At 36.8% G+C, this 13,408-nt stretch overlaps 1 protein-coding gene across 4 annotated transcripts in view; it reads left to right on the top strand.

Moving 5' to 3' along the window:
* Window positions 1-13,408, top strand: part of RUSC2 (RUN and SH3 domain containing 2) — an 88,256-nt gene that overhangs the window by 391 nt on the left and 74,457 nt on the right. The gene's annotated exons all lie outside the window — the stretch shown is intronic.

The raw sequence follows: 13,408 nt of genomic DNA on the forward strand, positions 1-13,408 counted from the left end.
CCAGCCCTGCTCGCCCCGCCCTTCCCGCAGTCCGCACCCCCGTGCTTCAGCCCCACGCTCCCGGCCCGCTCCTCCCGTGTGGACCGGCCGCCACCTCCGTCCTCCCCCTGGCCCTCCGCTTAACCATCCGCTGAACTCTCGAGCGCCGAGGACCACCCATCCCTTTGGATGGCACCCCGGATCCCCCAACCGCCTCCTCCGTTGTGCCTTCGGAGTCACCCTGTCAGCTGATTCACGCCCAGTAGTATCCGTTGTACTCACATCTGGGGCAGCCCTCGGGGAGCGTGGCCGTCCGCGCCCAGCCTCGAGACTGCGGCGGGGCCTTGGCACAGCCAGTCCCAGCCGGACCTCCGCGCCCTACGACCCTTTGGCCCCTGGTTCCCAAGTTGGTATCTGCCTGAGTCGGGCCCCTTCTGTCTCACGCACAAACACATCAGTCTTACCTCCGGAAAACCTTTGGCCTGGCAGTTTGCCAGCCCTTTGCCACCGCACTTAGGGCTGCGAAGGGCACGGTGGCCCCATTGCCCAGGGCTGCCTTGACTCGTCTGGAGTCAGGGCGGGTCGTGGGGAGGAATCTTTCCTGGAGGCAAGGACCACACACTATTCATTTATATCCCCACCGCCCAGCACAGTGCCTGGCACATGGTTGCACTCAAGTCAATATTTCATGGGTGGATAAGTGAAAGAATGGGCCCAATGTGGAGGGTGTGAGGCCAGTGCTTCAGGATAAAGGTGTTTCTAGTTACTTGAAGGGGAAAAAAAGGAAAAGCATCTGGAGGATTACTTGTGTTCATATTGGGAGCATAAAATGGAATATATTCAGTCTTTAACTTCATGCATTTAATTCCATTTACGCAAGAGCTTTTGTGTATCAGCTGTTTTCCACTTACGTTCTGTTTACCAAAAAAAGGGGGAGGGGGCTAGGCTACAGAAATTCTTATTGGTTAGTGCAGCCCAGATAATCCTGAAAGAACTTTGCCCAGGTGACCCACCCCTCTTGCCCTAGAGACTAATTTCTCCCTCTGAGGAAAAATTTTGGACACTGGCCACAGCCTTTCAAGCTGACTCAGTGTAGCTGGTCAGCTGGTGCTTCAGGACAGGTTGGAGGAATGAAGGATCTTAGTTGTTTTACCCTTTAGCTCCTGGATATGCCCACCCTCCCACTTAAGAATCTGCAGGCAGGCCTAATGTGATAAATTAAAGAATGTGCATATACTATTGTAGTACCAAGCCATGTGGGCCATTTATATCTCAACAGACCAGAGACAGACAGGGATCACTACTATGTGAGCAGTGTAATGAACAAGAACCTGGGCCTTTTAAAGATGGCATTCTCAGGGAACAGTGAGCTTGAAACCTGTGTATGTTGATTCCTAGGAGGATGACCTGAACAGATTAAGATTCCTGAAGGTATGATAGGGCTCAGATACCTGTTTTGGCCCAGGTTCTGTGAGCAAGTAGATGATACTGCTGAGTGATGAAACAATGGCTGGAAAAGCTGTAGGAGTTTATAAGCTAAGAAGTAGTTACCTGACTAGTAATGGTGTTACCGTAACTGAGGCTCAGAGTATTAGTAAGTAAAAATAGTGATTGGAGTTTTGTCGAAGGCATTGCTATGGCTTTGGGGAAGGAGGAGAGGTCCCGCCACTGTGCCTAGCATTGGGTAACCTGTGCCCCTCTTGCTGTATGGCCATAGCGCACTTGTCACCTTTGTTTCTCTTTTGTTTGAGCCAGGTCAAAATCTGATATCCTCTGATTTTTATGATAAATGGTAAAAGTCCCTTTTTGAGGCCAAGCCTGCCTAACAGGAGGCTGGGTATGTTCTCACCTATTTCTAGCTTCAATTTTTCTTTCTTCACTTACTCTTTGTCCCACCTCTGATCTATCTTTATAAAGTAAGTTGTGGATCATAGAAATCTAAAACACAGAGGGGCTCCTGAGCTGGATTAAGCATAAGCATGGTGTCTGAAGGCCAATACTTTTTATTTATATTTATTTATTTTTTTGGCAACCAGTGTATTTTTAATGAGCTTTTCTACTTTTCTCTGTCTAGGCTCCCTATTAAGTAAAATCTCAGTAACCCCAGAACACACTGGATTCATTTATTTCACGTCAACTTCCAAAATTTCAGAGTATTATCAGACAAAATACAGGATGCCGAGTTAAATTTGAATTTCAGATAAGCAAAAGTGTCCTGTATTTTTGTTTTCTAAATCTGGCTCCCTAGTTCATGGAGAGGCTTATGTGTTCTAATTTTCTCTCTGCAAACTCAGGACAGTAAGTCACCCTTCTATTACTCATATTCAATGACTGAGCACCCTATTAAAAGTCACTTGACTGAGATGGCTCACTGCATGTTAGTGTAAGGACAAGCTCTGTAGAGATAGATTGATCAGTTTTGAGGTTACCCAGAAAACACCCACTTAGAGATTGGCATATGATATTGTAATTCCTGTCAAATGAGTCCCTCATTCATTTGAGTGGCCAGGTATCAACATTGCTCTGAGAGAGACAGCCAGGGATAGGGGTGGGGAGGTGGATTCTAACGAAAAAGTATAACTCATACAGGATCTCTCTTGTAGTATTTACTTTTTTTGTGTGTGTGATAAAATATGCATAACATAAAATTTACCATTTTAACCATTCTCAAGTGTACAGTTCAGAGGCAATAAGTACATTGACATTGTTGTCCATCCATCACCACTGTCCATCTCCAGAACTTTTTCATCTTCTGAAACTGAAACTCCATACCTATTAAATAATAACTCCTCATTCCCTCTTCCCCCAAGCCCCTGGCAACCACCATTCTCCTTTCTTCATGAATTTGTCTGTTCTAGGTACTTCATATAAGTCGAATCATACAATAATTGTCTCCTTGTGACTAGTTTATTTTACCTAATGTTTTCAGCGTTCATCCATTACATAGCTTGTATCTGAATTTCCTTCTTTTTTAAGGCTGAATAATATTCATTGTCTGTCTGTATATACCACATTCTGTTGATTCTTTCATCTGATGATAGACATTTAAGTTGCTTCCACATTTTGGCTATTGTGAGTAATGCTGCTCTGAACATGGATATACAAATATCTGTTTGAGTCCCTGCTTCCAGTTCTTTTGAGTATATAACCAGAAATGGAATTGCTGGATTATATGGTAATTCTGTATTTACTTTTTTGAGGAACTTCAGTGATACTGCAGAACTGGTTTCCACTATGACTGTACCATTTTACATTGCCACCAGCAATGTAAAGCATTCTAATTTTTCCACATCTTTGCCAACACTTGTTTTTGTTTTTAAGTAATAGTCATAGTGGGTGTGAAGTGGTATCTCATTGTGGTTTTGATTTCCATTTTCTTTAATGATTAGTGATATTGAGCATTTTTCATGTGCTTATTGACCATTTTTTCTATCTTCTTTGGAGAAATGTCTATTGAGATCCTTTGCCCATTTTTTTTTTTTTTAGATAATTATTTTTTATTGAAGGGTAGTTGACACACAGTATTACATTACATTAGTTTCAGGTGTACAACACAGTGATTCAACATTTATATACATGATAATTCTAAGTACCAGCTATCACCATACCAAGTTGTTACAATATTTTGACTATATTCCTTATGCTATACATTACATCCCGGTTGCTTATTTATTTTACAATTGGAAGTGTGTACTTTTTCTTGGTTGTTGTTGTTAGGGCATCTCTCATATTTATTGATCAAATGGTTGTTAACAACAATAAAATTCTGTATAGGGGAGTCAATGCTCAATGCACAATCATTAATCCACCCCAAGCCTAATTTTCGTCAGTCTCCAATCTTCTGAAGCATAACGAACAAGTTCTTACATGGAGAACAAATTCTTACATAGTGAATAAGTTACATGGTGAACAGTACAAGGGCAGTCATCACAGAAACTTTTGGTTTTGCTCATGCATTATGAACTATAAACAGTCAGTTCAAATATGAATACACATTTGATTTTTATACTTGATTTATATGTGGATACCACATTTCTCTCTTTATTATTTTTAATAAGATGCTGAAGTGGTAGGTAGATACAACATAAAGGTAGAAAACATAGTTTAGTGTTGTAAGAGCAAATGTAGATGATCAGGTGTGTGCCTGTAGACTATGTGTTAATCCAAGCTAGACAAGGGCAATAAAACATCCACGGATGCAGGAGATTTCTCTCAGAACAGAGGGGGTGAGGTTCTAAGCCTCACCTCTGTTGATCCCCAATTTCTCACCTGATGACCCCCCTGCGACTGTGCCTGTCTTAGGTTGTTCCTCCCTTGAGGAATCTTACCCGTCTCTGGCTAACCAGTCATCTTCCGGGGCCATACAGGGAAATGTGAAGTTGGTAAGTGAGAGGGAAGCCTTATTGTTTGAAATGGTTAGCTTTTTATTTCTTTGCATATTTATGCCCTGTGGCTTCTATGCCCAGCATTTGTCTTGAGGTATCTTTACCACTTGGAGGAGTTATGATACTCGGTAAATTTGATATGAGGCACGAATTCTATTTAAGAATTCGTTGTAATTAGGAAGGAAGAAGAAAAGCTATAGAAGTAGCAGGCGGGAGAAAACATGGGAAGATTGATTATTTCTTTGACATATCTTCTTGTAGAGTAACTTCAGCATGTATATATTTTAAGCTACTACTTAAATTGCGCACACACATTAACATAATAGGAGTATAGTTACATAACCAAAGCATACCTGTAATTACCAGCCATCTCCAGTGAAACCAAGAAAACCAGTTAGGCACCCTAGGCATTTGTGAAAACTTATCAATGATATGATGGTTATTATCTAACTGAATTTGAATAGTTTGAGAAAAATCAGACAAATTAAAACAACCCATTCCTGGGCACTGTTCACATCCCATATGTTCTTTTAACAGTAAATAGTCTGTAGTTGTAAGATTTTGGAGCGCTACAATTTGCACTTCTCCTAATTCTTGGTTGAGTTCCAACAGTATAGATCCAGTCAAATTTGTTGTTTTACTGTATGCACAGGCCAGCTTAGATATCTCCTTCATTCCCATGCCTTTGCCCATTTTTTAATTGGGTTATATGTCTTTCCATTGTTGGGTTGTAAAAGTTCTTTATAAATGCTGGATAGAACTCCCTTATCAGATATATGATTTGCAAATAGATTTTTTTCCCATTCTCTGGGTTGCCTTTTCACTCTGTTGGTAGTCTTTAGATGCACAAAAGTTAACTCCATTTTATTTATTTATTTATTTTATTGCTTGTGCTTTGATGTGATATCCAAGCAATCCTTGCCAAATTCAATGGCATGAAGCTTTCCCTCTGTTTTCTTTTAAGTTTTTTATAGTTATATCTCTTATGATTAGGTCTTAATTTTTGTATGTAGTGTAAAATAAAGGCCCAACTTCATTCTTTTGCATGTGTGTATCAGTTTTCCCAAAATTATTTGTTGAAAAGACTATTCTTTCTCCATTGAATAGTTTTAGCATTCTCATCATAAATCGTATGACCAGATATGCCAGAGTTTATTTCTAGACTCTTTATTCTGTTCTATTGGTCTATATGTCTGTCTTTATACCAGTACTACACTCTTTTGATTACTCTAGCATTGTAGTAAGTTTAGGAATCAGGAAATGTAAGTCCTCCAATTTTGTTCTCTTTCAAAATTGTTTTAGCTATTCAGGATCCATTGAGATTGCATATGAATTTTAGGATGGGTTTTTCTACTTTTGTAAAAAATGTCATTTGGATTTTGATAGGGACTGCTTTCAATCTGTAGATTGCTTTGGGTAGTATTAACATCTTTTTTCATTACTGTGGAAAGAACACTTAATATGAGATCTATTCTCTTAACAAATATTTAAGTGTATAATATATTATTGACTATAGATACATAGCTGTTTTCTAAAGCTTATTCATCTTGTTTGACTGAAACTTTATGCCCATTGAATAGCAACTCCCCATTTCCCTCCCCACCAACCCCTGGCAACCACCATTCCACTCTTTGATTCATGAATTTGACTATTATAGATACCTCATGTAAGTGGAATTGGGCAGTATTAGTCTTTCTGTGATTAGCTTACGTCACTTAGCAAAATATCTAAGTTGTCGAATATTGCAGGTTTGACATCATAGCAATATTAAGTCTTACAATACGTGAACACAAAGTACCTTTCCATTCGTGTCTTCTTTAATTTCTCCATCATTATCTTACAGTTTTCAGTGTACAGTCTTTATCTCTTTGGTTACGCATATTCCTAATTATGTTTTTTTTAATGTTACTGTAAATGGAATTTTCTTAAATTCCTTTTCAGGTTGTTCATTGCTAGTGTATGGAAACACAACTGATTTTTTTTTTTTGAGAGGGCATCTCTCATATTTATTGATCAAATGGTTGTTAACAATAAAATTCTGTATAGGGGACTCAATGCACAGTCATTAATCAACCCAAGCCTATTTCTCAACAGTCGCCAATCTTCTGAAGCATAACAAACAAGCTCTTACATGGTGAACAAGTTCTTACATAGTGAATAAGTTCTTACATGGTGAACAGTGCAAGGGCAGTCATATCACAGAAACTTTCGGTTTTGATCATGCATCATGAACTATAAACAATCAAGTCAGATATGATTATTTGTTTGATTTTTATACTTGATTTATATGTGAATCCCACATTTCTCCCTTATTATTATTATTATTATTATTATTTTAAATAAAATGCTGAAGTGGTAGGTAGATGCAAGATAAAGGTAGAAAACATAATTTAGTGCTGTAAGAGGGCAAATGTAGATGATCAGGTCTGTGCCTATAGACTAAGTATTAATCCAAGCTAGACAAGGGCAACAAAACATCCACGGATGCAGAAGATTTCTCTCAAAACAGGGGGGCTGAGGTTCTAAGCCTCCCCTCTGAAACACAACTGATTTTTGTGTTGATTTTGTGTCCTGCAACTATGCCAGATTCATTTATTAGTTCTAAATGTTTGGGGAGGAATCTTTAGAGTTTTCTACTTATAAGATCATGTCATCTTCAAACAGAGATGGGATGTCTTTTATTTCTTTTTTTTAGTTAACTGCTATGACTAAGACTTCTAAGACTATATTGAATAGAAATTGCAAAGGTGAACTGTATTTACTCTTAACACACTGTTTTACCAGTTCAATGATTTGGTATGCAAGTCCTTGATAGACACTGAGAACAAAACTGTATTTTAGCTTAGTATATTAATTAGTGTTAACAGTGATTCATCAAGAAAAAAATCAAGTTATAACCTATGTACTGTTTATAAAAAGTGTGTAAGTATAAGTGTACATTTTAAAAGAGTTTTCTCAAAATACCTAAAGTTAAATTAATTTTGAAACTTAAGGAAAAAAACCTGTTCTCTGGAATTGTTGGTTTAATAAGATACTCATCTTTTCCAGGAAAATGAGACAGGTGAGCTGTGAAATGTCTGTTGTCTTTTGGCTTCTTGTATGAGGTCCTTTGGTCAAGGACAACAGATTGATAACTGGGTGGAAAAGAAAAACAGGACCAGCCAACTTCTGGCTAGACTTTAGTTATCTTAGGATCCAAAGTCTATACTTAACTTGTTAATCTTAGTATCCTAAAATCTATATTTAACCTGTTGATCTGCTTTTATACTTTTGTACTTCCTTTGTTTTCTTGTACAGTTCTTTTACAAAAGGAAATATAGCCTTATATTTAATGTGCTTAGAGAAAAATGAAAACTTATTTTTATTTATGCTCAGGTAAAAGAAAAAAAGAGGAGAGCAGAGTATTCCTGAAGTATAGATGGGGTTCAGATGACTCCAAGTTAAAAGGCAAAAACTCACAAGGACAAAGGGGATGTACTGCTGATCCCATTCATCTTGGAGTTGTTTCCCTTCTGAAATATTATTTTCTTGTTATTTAAAGTATTGCATTCTGTTTAAGGATACAGCCATATTTTGTTATCCAGACCAACCTATTCTCTGAGGGTTCTGGATAGCTAGAGTTTTTCTATAAGGTTAATCATTTCCTTTTAAACATCTCCCAAAGCATAGTGACTTAAACATTTCTATCTCACTTATATATTACTGTATGATAAACCCCCCCCCAAAATTTGGTGGCTTAAAACAATGATTGATTATGTCTCCCAATTTTGTGAGTTTGCTTGGTAGGTTTTTTACAGTTTCAAAAGAGGATTTCTAGAAATGTTTTGAATAGGAGCAGTACTGGAATGAATTAAGTGTCCCAAGGTGTCTACTTTGAAGGACACCTCTTACTTGGTTGTTCAAGAGCTATTCTAGTTTTTTAAAATATTTTCCTTATTTTATCCTTATAGCTATACTTAACTTCATAGATAGTGTGGTGTCTGTTTCATTTTATAGACTGATTTATATAATGTGTTTTGCTCAATATCTAACACAGCAACCTATGACATTATTAGTCTGTTCATCCCTAATGATAGTGGTTGGAGAAGGGAGGCCTAGAAGCAGGACCACCTGCCCTATTATGCATTTGTAAGTCCTTTCCAATGACCAAGTGGTGGTAATAGATAGTTAACAAGGATCATTGATCTCATGAGAATAAAGGACAGCCTTGGCTTTGTTTTGGACTGTGAGAATCTGTAGTAGAGAATAGAGAATTTCAAACATTTTTTTAGAGAGGAACACTTCATTTAAATATTCCACAGAAAAGTGGACACAAGATAAAATCTGAGCTGTTTTTGTTGAAGGCAAGGATTTGGGGAAAGTAGAGTCTAGCCTGTTCATCTCTCTGTTCCTTCTCTCATCTCCATCCCCTTCAACTCCCTTTCACAGTCCCTGTGAGGGGGCTCTGTAAAGCTACTGAGTTTGCAAGTTTAAAAGATGTTTCTCCTGATGAGTTATGACCCCAAAGTAGAAAAATTTGGAAGAAATTGTTGGATTTGAGATCCTATCGTCTTCAGTTGACCACCCTCCAGTAGCCAATCATGGCTTAAGATAAATATAACCAAAATATGTTTTGTTCTACATATGTATGGTTCGCAAATTCCTGTGTGAAACCCATAGCCTTAGTGAGTTGTGTGGAAACAGGAATGAATTATAGATCCCTTTTGCCCTTTAATCTAAGACCTGTGTTAGCTTGTCTACGTTTTTTAGCCCAGAATCCAGAATTTTTTCTAGCCCTACTTTCTAGTTTAAAACTTAAAAAAAAAATCCATGTTTCTAGAGTATTTAATATATATGCCTTTAAAATATATACATTGAACATTGGAGGGCTCTGCACCTTCTTCCCTTTGAGTCTCCTTGGCCTCTTTGCCCAATTTCCTCTAGATGCATGCTTCTCAAACTTATGGATGCATAAAAATCACCTGAATCACCCCTGAAGTTTTGATTCAGCAAGTCTGGCCTGGAGCCGAAGTATTTACCGTTTTAGCAGATTCCCAGGTGAAGCTAATTCTGTTGGTTCTTGGTCCATACTTTGAATAGAACTACTCTTAGACTTGAGCTCTAATTCATCCTCTTAATCAGTGGTTCTAAGATTTGCTCAATGTAAAGGCTTTCTTTGGGGGTAGGTGGGAGAAAAAGAGCCCCAGTGCACAAGACCCAAGAATTGAAAGCCAAGTAGTGTTGCTCTCTGCGAGTGTTATGTGGGTTTGCCACACTGAGTTTTCTTACTTTAGAAATTAAAATAGTTCTTGGAAACCAAATTTTTAAATTTTTATTTTTTAATTAAGATCTAATTGACATACAACAGTATATTAGTTTCAGGTGTACAAAATAAAGGTTCAATATTCGTATATACTGCAAAATGATCACAGTAAGTTTACATCCACCACCATACATAGTTACAAAATTTTTCTTATAATGGATATAAGGTTTACTTTCTTAGCAACTTACAAATATACAATGCAGCATTATTAACTATAGTTGCCATGCTGAACATTATATCCCCATGACTTAATTTCTTTTATAACTGGAAGTTTGTACCTTTTGACTTCCTTCACCCATTTCACCCACCCCCCTATCACTGCGTCTGGCAACCACCAATCTCTTCTATTTACAAACTTGGCTTTTTTTTTTTTTAGATTCCACATATAAGTGAGATCATATGGTATTATGGTATTTGTCTTTGTCTCCCTTACTTCATTTATAATGCCCTCAGTGTCCATCCATGTTGCTACAAATGGCAAGATTTCATTCCTTGTCGTGGCTGAATAATGTTCCATTGTATATATACACCACATTTTCTTTTTTCATTTATCCATCGATGGACACTTAGGTTGTTTACATATCTTGGCTATTATAAATAATGGTGCTGTGAACATGGGAATGCATATGTCTTTCTGAGTTAGTGCTTTTGTTTTCTTCGGATAAATACCCAGAAGTGGAATTTCTAAATCATATGATACTTGTATTTTTAATTTTTTGAGGAAACACCATGCTATTTTCCATAGTAGCATCACCAACTTACATCCCCACCAACTGTGCACAAGGGTTCCCTCTTCTCCGCATCCTTGCCAACAGCTTGTTATTTCTTGGCTTTTTGATAATAGCCATTCTAACAGGTGTGAGGTCATATCTCATTGTGGTTTTGTTTGCATTTCCCTGATGATTAGTGTAGTTGAGCACCTTTTCACATACCTGTTGGCCTTCTGTGTGTCTTCTTTCGGAAAATACCCATATTTAAATCAAATTGTTTGCTTTTTTTTTTTACTATTGAGTTGTATGAGTTCTTCATTCATTTTGGTTATTAACCCCTTATCCAACATATGATTTACAAATATTTTCTCCCATTTAGTAGGTTGCTTTTTCATTTTGTTGTTGGTTTCTTTTACTGTGCAGAAGCTTTTTGATTTGATGTAGTCCCACTTGTTTATTTTTGTTTTTGTTGACTGCTTTTGGTATCATCCAAAAAACTCATCACCAAGACCAATGTCAAGGAGCATACTACGTTTCATTCTAGGAGTTTTTTAGTTTCACATCTTACATTCAAGTCTTTAATCCATTTTCAGTTAATTTTTGTGTATGGTGTAAGGTAGTGGTCCAGTTTCATTCTTTTATATGTGACTGTCCAGTTTTCCCAAAACCATTTATTGGAAAGACTACCTTTTCCTCATTGTATATTCTTGTCTCTTGTCATAAATTAACTGATCATACATGTGTGGGTTTATTTCTGGACTCTGTTCCATTGATCTGTGTGTCTCTTTTTATGCCAATTCCATACTGTTTTATCACTATAGCTTTGTAGCATAGTTTAAAATCAGGGCACATGATGCCTCTAGTTTTGTTCTTTCTAAGGATTGCTCTAGCTATTCAGGGGCTTTTGTGGTTTCATACAAATTTTAGGATTGTTTCTTCTATTTCTGTGGAAAATGCTATTGGAATTTTGATAGGGATTGCATTGAATCTGTAGATTACTTTGGGTGGTATGGACATTTTAACAACATTAACCCTTCCAACCCATAATCACAGAATATCCTTCCATTTATTTGTGTTGTCTTCAGTTTCGTTCATCATCATCTTGTAGTTTTCAGTGTACAGGCTCTTTCACCTTCTCTATTAAATTTATACCTAGAAAATTTATTCTTTTTGATGCAGTTGTAAATGGTATTATTTTCTCAGTTTCTCTTTCTGATAGTTATTAGTGTATAGAAATGTAACAGATGTCTGTATATTGATTTTGTATCCTATAACTTTAGTGAATTCATGTATTAGTTCCAACAGTTTTTTGGTGGAGTCTGTAGGGTTTTTTATATGTAATATGTCATCTGCAAATAGTGATAGTTTGATTTCTTCCTTCCCAATTTGGATGCCTTTTATTTATTTTCTTGCCTAATTGCAATATGTAGGACTTCCAATACTATGTTGAATAAATGTGGTGAGAGTGAACATCCTTTTCTTGTTCCCTTGCCTTTCAGCTTTTACCATTGAATGTGATGTTAACTGTGGTCTTATCATACATGCCCTTTATTATGTTGGAGTACATTCCCTGTATACCTAATTTGTTGAGAGTTCTTATCAAAAATACATGTTGAATTTTGTCAAGTGCTCTTTCTGCATCTCTTGAAATGATCATGATTTTTATCCTTCATTCTGTTTATGTGGTGTATCACATTGATTGATTCGTGAATGTTGAACCATTCTTGCATCCCTGGCATAAATTTCACTTGATCGTAGTGTATAATCCTTTTAATGTGTTGTTGAATTCAGTTTGCTAATATTTTGTTGAGGATTTTTGCATCTGTTTTCATCAGGGATATTTGAAAGTCAAATTTTAATAAGTGTATAAGAAATCCATTATTTAAATGCACCATAATTTACTTAATCCAAATATTGGACATTTGGGGTTGTTTTTAATCGTTTTTCACTTTTCTAAAAAATGCTAAGATTAATATCTTTATGCAAAGATATTTGTCCACATCTCTGATAATGTCCTTAGGATAGAATTCTTGAGGTGGAGTTCCAGGATTTGTACATTTTTAAGACTTGATATATATATATATTTTTTTCTCAGCTCATTATGAAGATTGTACCATAATATATGTGCATTTGTAAGTATGGAAAAACCTATTTTTCTTGTCTTCACCACAATTAACTATCATTATTTCATCTGGTAATTGGTAAATAAAGATATTTTACTGTTTTAAAGTTAAATCTTTTTGTATGCATATTAGCATCTCTTCTCTCTTCTATGAAATGTTTGCTTATATCTTGCCCATTTTTCTATTAAGATCTGTGTTTTAAGTGAAATAAAACTGTCATAGAAGGACAAATATTGCATGATTCCATTTATATGAGGTTTCTAAAATAGTCAGAATCATAGAAGCAGGAAGTAGCACGGTAGTTGCCAGAAACTAAGGGGGAAGAGGAAATGGAGAGTTGCTGTTCAATGAGTATAAAGTTTGAGTTATGCAAGATGAATAAGTTCAGGAGAACTGCTGTACAACAGTATGCTTACAGTTAGCAATATTATACTGTACACTTCATCTGAGATAGTTGGGCACAGATCTAAGGAACTCTTTTTTTCCCACCAGCCTTGTTGAGATATAATTGACATGTGTAAGTTTAAGGTGTACAATGTGTTCATTTGATACACTTACATGTTGTAAAATGATAAGCACAGTAGGGCTAATTAAATTTTCATCACTTTACATAATTACCATTTCTTTTTATTTATTATTAAGGTATCACTGATATATACTCTTATGAAGATTTCACATGAAAAACATTGTGGTTGCTACATTCACCGATATAATCAAGTACCCCCATTCCCCACTGAAGTCACTGTCCATCAGCGTAGTAAGAGGCCACAGAGTCACTACTTGTCTTCTCTGTGCTACACTATCTTCCCCACCCTAACACACACCATGTGTACCAATCATAATACCCCTCAATCCCCTTCTCCCTCCCCTTTGGTAACCATCTTGGAGTCTGTAAGTTGGCTTCGTTGT

This window comes from Manis pentadactyla, chromosome 3 (genome assembly GCF_030020395.1).
Source record: "Manis pentadactyla isolate mManPen7 chromosome 3, mManPen7.hap1, whole genome shotgun sequence".
Lineage (NCBI taxonomy): Eukaryota > Metazoa > Chordata > Mammalia > Pholidota > Manidae > Manis > Manis pentadactyla.